General features: G+C 44.5%; 3 long non-coding RNA genes across 3 annotated transcripts; 2 read left to right on the plus strand and 1 right to left on the minus strand.

Annotated features, from left to right (window-relative positions):
- Window positions 1–491: 491 nt before the first annotated feature.
- Window positions 492–1,748, plus strand: LOC114608477. Its single transcript, XR_003709379.1, has 3 exons — window positions 492–604; window positions 1,285–1,373; window positions 1,668–1,748. It is a non-coding gene; the product is annotated as an uncharacterized LOC114608477 (long non-coding RNA).
- A 1,122-nt stretch (window positions 1,749–2,870) lies between these two features.
- Window positions 2,871–7,049, plus strand: LOC114608476. Its single transcript, XR_003709378.1, has 4 exons — window positions 2,871–3,103; window positions 3,957–4,015; window positions 5,303–5,523; window positions 6,500–7,049. It is a non-coding gene; the product is annotated as an uncharacterized LOC114608476 (long non-coding RNA).
- LOC114608478 lies at window positions 4,960–8,830 on the minus strand. The gene is made up of 2 exons (XR_003709380.1): window positions 8,049–8,830; window positions 4,960–7,954 (listed from the first exon to the last, which is right to left on the minus strand). It is a non-coding gene; the product is annotated as an uncharacterized LOC114608478 (long non-coding RNA).
- Window positions 8,831–8,908: the final 78 nt, after the last annotated feature.

Consider the following 8,908-nt stretch of genomic DNA (forward strand, 5'->3'; position numbering starts at 1 on the left):
TCAAACATTTCTATACACAGTCCCTGCCCACTAAGGTGTTCGTTCCACGGATAGAAGGTCTGGTAAGTCAATAACGGAGTGGACGGATAAGTCTCGGCCACCTAAGACAGGGCAGCCGCGGGTGGGGAGGCTGACCCCGTGACGGGTAAGAGTTTGAGCACCGCCCTCTAAAGAGACTCAGACCCGCCGTGAGACCCCCAAATATGGGAGTTACGAAACCTTCCCAGGGATCTCAACTACCACCCTCTGCAATAAAACAAAAAAGGGGGAGATGTAGGAAGCCGCTGCTTGTGCTGATGTGCTATGGTAAAGGCACGCCGGGGTCATAGCCCATCCCAGGGCGTTTTGGCAGGCAACAAGTAAGCAGCCAATCAGAAATGAACACGCCCCTCTAAGGGTATATAAACAGTGCCTTTTCCAGGCCTGGGGTCTTTCTCTTTACATTGGAATAAAGGTTTGCTGCGGAAGGATCCTGGTGTGGTGCCGTGTCTTCCTTGCTGGCGAGGTGGGCGCGCCTCACACCTGCCAATCCAAAAGAGAGTGCACGTAGCCAACAACAGAGACCTGTGAGTTAAAAAAGCTGTGGAGGCAGCCATGGGAACAGGTAAGTAGAGAGGATACAATGCATTTCTAGCTCTAGGCCTTTATATTTTAAATAATGTCACTCCTTTAAAGAAACAAAATATTTATTTACTGTATGTGCATGGAGGTTAACTAGCCGCTGTCAGTTCTGTCTTTATCCTGTATCTGTCCTGGGGAATGGATTAAGGTTTCCAGCCTTGGCAGCAAGTCACTGATCTGATTCCTGGACTAATTGATATGCTTTGAAATCAATGGGTTATAAGAATATACTTTTTAGGGGTTGGTGATAACATTATATCACACCAGCAATCCAATCCCACAGTATCCTTTGTGGGTAAGTTAACCATATGTAGAGAGCAGAGACAGTGTCTAGAGCCTGGCCAGGGTGTTGGAGAAGGGCGGATGAAGGGATCAGTGGAGCACTTGGGAGGAAACATCCTGAGGGCCCATGGTCACACAGGGTCAGCAAAGCCAAGCATAAGACCTGAAGAGTTCTCCTAAGAGTTCCCATTCTTATGTCTGCTTAAAAGAGTACTTAGAGACACAGTGCTCTCTGAAAGATGATACCAGAGAGTGAACCGCAGCTAGCTGAGGATGCGGACAGGTGCGGGAGAGAGCCAGGTAGGAATGGTTGGGTGCCAGTGGGAAGTCATGTCTACATCAGAGTCTGAAACTAATGGCAAACTCTTTCTCTGTCTGCAGACTAATAGAGTGTGTCTCGGTGGTGTGACACCCTTCTCAGATCCCCTGAATTGAATTGAAGAATTGAAGACTGAGCAAGGATTCTGGAAGTAAGTTCTGAGCTCATGGTTGTCCTGACTCTGCCCTCTAGGTTGGTTCTTGATGGTTGGTGGTTCCTCAATTGCACCAGCCAAGTGAGGTGCTCCATGGAACTTTGAAATCCTATAAACAAGGTATCATAGCATGCAGGTCATCATCAGGAAAACAGGCCTCAGAAGAACTGCCATGCTTGTAGAGATCATCAGCTGCCTGTCTCCAGATGTACCTCTCAGCCATTAGAAGAGACAGAGGGCACTGGAAGCAGAGACCCCAGAGTGCCTGACCTCTTTGTGTTTGTGTCCAAGATGAATACTGGTGACCGGATTGGAGCCAGAAAGGGAGCAATGAGATTGCAGTGAATTTCCATCCAGTGTTCATAAGTGAAGGTACAGTGTACATGAAGGGGGGCCCATTGCATATGGTGCAGCTCTCAAAACCATCCTTGTTTGCTAGTCAGCTTGCTCTGAGCCCATCAAGTTTCAGAAACCTTCACAACTCACCCCATTTGGTGAGTTGTTATTGGTGAGCCTGCCTGTTGCAGTACAATCTGATTCACCTGCATGCACTTTTCTGTACTCTATATCTGGACAGACAGGAACACACACACACACACACACACACACACAGGAAGGCAGGCACACACGCCTCTCTACACGTGCCTTTGGCACTGTTGATGCTAGTGAAATTTGCTTGAAATGGAGAGAATCTGCATTCAAAGCAAAGTAACATGATACTTCCTGTGACTCTTGGCATCCCTCATAATCTGTTTCTCTTTTCTACACCCCTCATCTGAAACATTAACACCTCCTCTATTCCTTCATAGGAGCCTTGCGAAGCAAGCACATGCTATGGTGCACACTACACCTAGGCATCTGAGAGCATGCAAGGTGAAGCCCACCAACTGTGTTCTAAGTGCAGCCAAGGTGAAGTCTGCAATGTTTGATAGTTGAAGCCAGAGCTGGAGCTGTTTCCAGTCATGATCATGGATAAGAACCGGTTGATGGAAAAACAACTAAGACCCTTTGGTCTGATAGAGAGGGCTTTCTTTTGGGTTGTTTATGGTCTCCTGTCACAAAACCACCTAAGAAAACCTATGGAATTAAGTGGTCAGATTCCTAGTCCTCCTTATCCCCACACTCTAATATACACTGCTTTTCTTATTTTCAACAGTATCTCACAAGGTCAAAGCTCTCTTCTTTCTGATACCTTATAGGGTTGTTGCTGTTATTGCAGCACTATGTCCCCAGGCAGTATGTCTAGTGCCTTTACTGGCTGTATGACCCTGTGCTGTGGCTACAAAAGGACTCCTGGCAACACACTGAACAAGGTACAAAACCTGAAAACAGCTTTATCTTCATGATGTATAGAGCATGAGATGCCCGTCAAGCCCTAACACACTGGAAGGAGGACGGCCACACAGGTTAAGCTTCCTTTCTCAAGCCATGGGGAAGGTGTGATTGCCTAATAATTCATAATCTTACCCAAACTCCTTGACTTCTCATCTCAATGATGGAAGTGTCTCCTGCTGATTTGCAGATCGGGCACCAGAGACAGAGGAAGCATTATCATCCAGATGGACTGGGGAGAAGAATAGCAAAAAACCTGTTCTGATCTCAGGACTACGCAACACCTTACCATGATTCTTTGTTGTGCAAGAAAACTATAGGAAGCAGCCTGGGGAACTTCCTCACTGGCAGGGAAGGGGAAGTTCCTCTTTCCTGGCAGGAGTCAAGTGATCAGGGTAAGGTGCATCTCCTGTCCCCTCCATTCACCAACTTCACTGCTGTGTATATGGGGCAAGGAGAGTTGGCTGATGTGACTGCCCCCCTCAGTCACCTAGGGATGGAAACCACTTTGCCAGGAAGAAGTCTCAGGACTAGTGTTATTTGCAAGACCCAAACAATATAGAACACTGGCAGAGTTTAGAAGGAACATTGAGTTCCTTCTAAATCAGTGAGATTAACCAATACCTGCAGAAGTGAACCCAAAAAGATGGCTCATAGAAAAGTCCAAGGTAGGGGGCTGGAGAGATGGCTCAGTGGTTAAGAGCACTGACTGCACTTCCAGAGGTCCTGAGTTCAAATCCCAGCAACCACATGGTGGCTCACAACCATCTGTAATGAGATCTGATGCCCTCTTCTGGTGTGTCTGAAGACAGCTACAGTGTATTCATATATAATAAATAAATAAATCTTTAAAAAAAAAAAAAAGAAAAAAAAGAAAAGTCCAAGGTATTGAAAAGTGAAGGCTTTCTGGTTTTAGGTAATGGGTGTCCGAGGGAATATCAGTCATTGAGGATATCCACAAGAGCTGGGCTTAAGATTTGCCAGACACAAGGGTTACTAAGAGCGTCACATGCTGGAACGTGGACAAAAAAATGTATGGCATAGAAAGACTACTTTCTTGATACAATACACTTTGTGTGTGTGTGTGTGTGTGTGTGTGTGTGTGTGTTTGAACCACGTGTTGTGGTATATTGATTTATATCTATTTGAATGTCCTGAAACTGGAACCAGTCAGCATGTCTATCTTCTAAATGCATCATCTCCCACTAATTCTGCATGATACACTGTGGTCTTCAGCCTGTGCATTAGGTCTCTGTCCTCTTCTTCCTACACACTCCTGTGGAGGAGCAGCCAGCATTCATCACCTGGTAGGTCCCTTTTTGGTGGTGGTAGGCATTATGTATTGTGCTGTATCAGTTCTCTGCACACTGGTGAACTCCATAGTTTGGCTGTCATGAACAGTTCTCTGCTACATGAGTCAGTACAGAAATCTCTTTTACATTTGGACATTCTACATGTACCAATGTTGCAATGCCTGCATCCCAGGAAAGACATGCTTTCAAATTTTGAGGAATCTCCACACTGTGTCTTATGATGGTTGTATCAGTGTATTGCTTTGCCAGCAATGTGCAACGGTTTTCATTTCACACACAAGCAATTTTTTAATTCTTTGATAATGTCTCACATGGTGGCATTTAGGACAACTCAATCATCAATGGTTAGCCATATTTTCTGGACAAATTCAGTTCAGTTCACAAATGCTAAGCTATGTCTCTCCCTTGGTGAGTTTCTTCTACTTTTCCAGTAGCACTTTCAGCATATCAGGTCTTCTTTAAGTTTTTCAATCCATTTGAAGTTGCTTTTTATAGAGGTAGAGATAAAGATCGAGATTCACTCTTTGACATTAAATGCCAAAATTTTTTATGCCACTAATTGAGGTTTACATAGAAAAATTCTATGCCAGTCTGTGATAAGGACTGAGATTATATCTGTACATAAGTACAAAGATGCAGAAATGTATAATACAAAATGTAAAAAATGGATAACTAGGAGTCACATAAAATTCGTTTTTCCCTTCACAATCATTTTTTAACTATGTGATCAAAAATAATCATGAAGATGCTGAAACAGGAGATCGTTCAGCTCCTTCATTCCTAAATTCTACTCTGGGTAAATATGAGCTCTATTTAAAGAATAAGCTACATTCCGTGGACAGTATTTTTCTATTAGGGACGTGAGGAAATTGTAAGTCAGCCCATAACCAGAAACTGTTGTCTATCATCTTCTGACATTAGAAAACTCAAGAATGACATTTAATTGATACAGTTGGATCTTTCTTTAATTGTGAGTACTTGTTCCACACTCACCACAGATTGAGGCAATAGCAGAGAAAACTACAAGGCACAAATTAGCATCCCATCCACAGTTATAGCAATCTGGAGTGTGTGGAGTTGGAAAGACTGCTTAAGAGCCTTTTCTTCTGATCAGTGGATGAAAGTTCAATTCCTGTCACCCACACAGGGTGACTCACAATTGTTATAGTTTCAGCTCCATGTATCCAAGACCTGTGGTCTCCACAGGTTCCTTCACTCACATGCGCTTGGAAATGTTGCATCTCCTGCGTTTATGGTAAGAACACTTTTGGCTTTCTATAGGATTCCACTGAAGAAGCTCAGGGTGAGAGCACAAGTCCTGAGCATCAGAAGACAATAGCCCACGATCCAGAGGAACCCTCTGTAGCATATCTGATGGCAGTGCCAGGGTGTGCCCAGAGTCCCACGAAGACAATGGTGCTGCAAGTGCCTGAACAGAATTGCCTAAGATTTGTCCAGCTTGTGTTGGTGCCTCCCGGTTCAAATGAGAACACCATGCTTGGGTAAGAGCAAACTAATGGCAACCAAGTAGGTTTCTTTATAGTATGCTCTAGGGATAATCTCTTATATATTGTGTGAAGGCATCACGTGTCAATTAAATATGGTTGGCTTCTCAGCAAAGGGCAGGAAGTAGAAGGTGAAAGTTCCAGTAGAGAGATTGGAACTGCAGGAGAGAGTCAGGCGTGGGAGATTTTCCCTGAACAAACTTCAAGGAAGTTGGACATATGAAATCAAGGAGAGATAACTTGCCATATGGCAGACATAGTATAGTTTAAATAGGTTAACTAAGTTACAAGTTAGTCAGGAAACAAGCCTACATTATGGCCTAAGCACTTTAAATTAATAACAAATCTCCAAGTAACTGTTGAGGAACTAGAACATAGGTGGAAAAGTCTGTGCTTACTGTGTACTGTGAATACTGTCCCTTTATTTCCCTTATCAAGTTGCTAGCATCCTTGCTCACAGTTTTGGTGACCATGTAGCTATTGACTTAGAGAAAAAATCCCATCCTATCATCTACCCTAAGCGGAGTCCTTCAAAGTTGGACTACAAGAAAACAGCAATGGATAGTGTTCCAAGGCTGGGCAAGGGTGCTGAGAAGGGTGGTGAAGGGAGCAAGAGAGCACTTCAGAGGAATCAGCCTGAGGGCCCTCGGCAGCACAGGACCAGCTCAGCCAAGATTGAGTCCTGCAGATTTCTACTAAGAGGCCCCCTCCTTGTGGCTGTTTCAAGTGCTCTTGGAGGCACAGTGGTCCCTGTAGGATGATACCAGAGCATGGAGAGCAGGTTGCTGAAAATACAGATAGGAGCAGGAGAGAAGAGAACCAGGTAGGGATTTTGGGTAGCTGTGTGCCTGTGGCATGCTCTGTACAGATCATAGGATGAAGCTAGAGGCAAAACACTGTTTTTCCCTGAGGACTTGGGGAAGATTCTTGGAAGAAGTTCTGACCTAAGGTTCATTCTGTTCATGCCCTATAGGGAGGTCCATGCTGGGCAGCAGTAATAGAATAACCTTGGCCCTGTGGATTCCAACACACAGGACTCAGAAGCCCCTGGATATAAGATCCTCACAGTGATGGCGATTACCAAAGAATCAGAGAAGAAACAGCAGACTTTCGAGAAGGTTCATGGACAATGAGCATGTCAACCCAGCTGCCTGTCTACAGGCATACCTGTGATCTGAGGAGACAGTAGTCCTGGAGGCAGAGGAAGGAACCCAGACAGAACCTGACATGTTGCATGTTTCCAAGAGATATATGTGATCAATTTAGAGGCAGCAACAGAACTGAGGAGTCTCAAGTGTACATTTGCCAGTCCAGAATTAAATACAAAGTGGACAGAAATAGCTCAGTCCTACAGATCTGCACCAGGCCACCACAGTATCCTGACTACTGCACATTCACAATGAGAGCTCAAAAGAGCTTTGCACATCTAGAGTTCTAGTCTCTGTGTAAGTTGCATTCACACTTGAGTCATTTGATGGTTACTTTTTAATCTTGTTGGAAATAAAATTACACACATAGAAAAAGAGGATGTCTGTGTTTCTGTGTATATGTGTATGTGTTTGTGTGTGTCACAGAGAAAAAAGAGATGAAAGAGAGAGTAGAGGAAGTAAAAGAAGATAGAGAAGATGAAAGAGAGACCCCTCCTTTTGTATTTCATGCAGAGTTGATGGTAATGAACTTTTTTTTTTGTTAAATTGGAGAGAATCCACATTCTAAACAAGGTAATTTTGTATTTTGAGTGACTCATTTCTGGAAACATTTCTCCTAATCTCTTTTCTCTTGTCTCGACTTCCTCCTGAAATATTAACTACCTGCTCTACTGCTTCCTAGGACCATGGTAGCCACTATGATCATTCTACCTTACTTTGTCCGAGGGTACCCAGCCATGTGCAAGGTGAAGCTCACCTATGGACTGGCTTTTGACAAGATCCAGAGAAGGTGCTGGAAACAACTATTGTGTGGTGGGGGGTGCAGGGAATTGTCAATGGGAAAACAGATAAAGTCCCCTGATCTGACTGTGTGGCCTTTCCTATGGGTGTCCTAGAGTGATTTGCCACATTTCCTGCAAGCAGAAATACACAAACACCCTTAAATATTGTTAACAAGGACATGGATTTCTCTACCACCTGATAGCTCTTTTGGGCAAACTATTCCATGTATACTGATCAGTTTTACCACAAAGCTGGCTCCTGGCCTGCTCATGTCCTTTCTTCTCTGCCCCTGTAGTGGCTGCAGCTGTTGCTGCTCCGTTATGTCCATTGCAAGCAGGGGAAGGCTAGGCTTTTGAGGCCAATCCTTGAACATTCCAAAGCCTGATGTTGTGGAAACTGGAGAAAATACCAGGAATATCACTGGAGATAGAATGAGGACTGCACCTAATATCACCTGCAGGGACCTAGGGCAGGGCCACCTCTTGAGTACAGACACCCTAGGTGGAAGAGAGGCATATAAGTAATGCTTCTTTGCTCAGGCCAATGGGAAGGGGTGTTCATTTACAGGTTCACAGTTGGTCTTTTGTTTACCAAAACTCCTTGTTTTCAGATCTTCATGGAAGAGGCTTCTTCTGACAGAGACAGAAGTAGGGCCAAAGGCAGGATCCCAAGTGCATGGATTGAGGGGATCTAGAGAAGAAAAATGTGTTCTGATTCTGAGAACACCCAGCTTCTTAACCATACCCCTTACAGTGGTGGAACACTGTCTGGGCAGCTTAAAGAACTTCCTCACAAGGGCAGTTCCTCTCTGTCCCGCCAGAAGATGAGTGATTAGGGTAAGGTGCTTCTCAGATCTCCTATATTCACCAACTCCATTGCTGTGTGCATGGTGCAAGGAGAGACAGCTGGTGGAACTGCCCCCTTAGTCTCTTAGGAATGGACACCATTTTCCCAGTAGAAAGTGTAAAACACCATGCTGTGAAAACTCTCTGCAAGATTCAAGACATACAGAACATTGACAGTCACTTTGGGGGCTGTTTATGTAGGCATCACACATAACAGTGACATCAACCAGTGCTTGCAGAAAGGAACTTTTGTCAAGGGACCCAGAATCTAAAAGCTGAAAGGCTACTGATTTTAGCATTGTGTGTGGGTGAAGATCAGCCAGCCGGGATGTGGACAGAGAGCTGGGTACCATGCTGTGTGTACAGATGTTACCAAGAATGTCATACACAGGAACCTGGAGTGAACCTCTGCATCTGCAGTACAAAGATGAGAATTTTCTTTTAAAATTCATGTAAATGTCTACTGCAGGAGTGAAATGCCATCACTATTTCTTCATACATCGTCTCATCATTGTAGTTCCTGAGTGGTGTACCACAAAGCTGTCAAAGCAGCAGCAAGCCCCCCCCTTCCTGCCCAGCCTAGGGTCCCAGAGAGATACCCTTCTG

The sequence above is a fragment of the Grammomys surdaster genome, unplaced genomic scaffold, assembly GCF_004785775.1.
Source record: "Grammomys surdaster isolate TR1022 unplaced genomic scaffold, NIH_TR_1.0 125905, whole genome shotgun sequence".
Taxonomy (NCBI): domain Eukaryota; kingdom Metazoa; phylum Chordata; class Mammalia; order Rodentia; family Muridae; genus Grammomys; species Grammomys surdaster.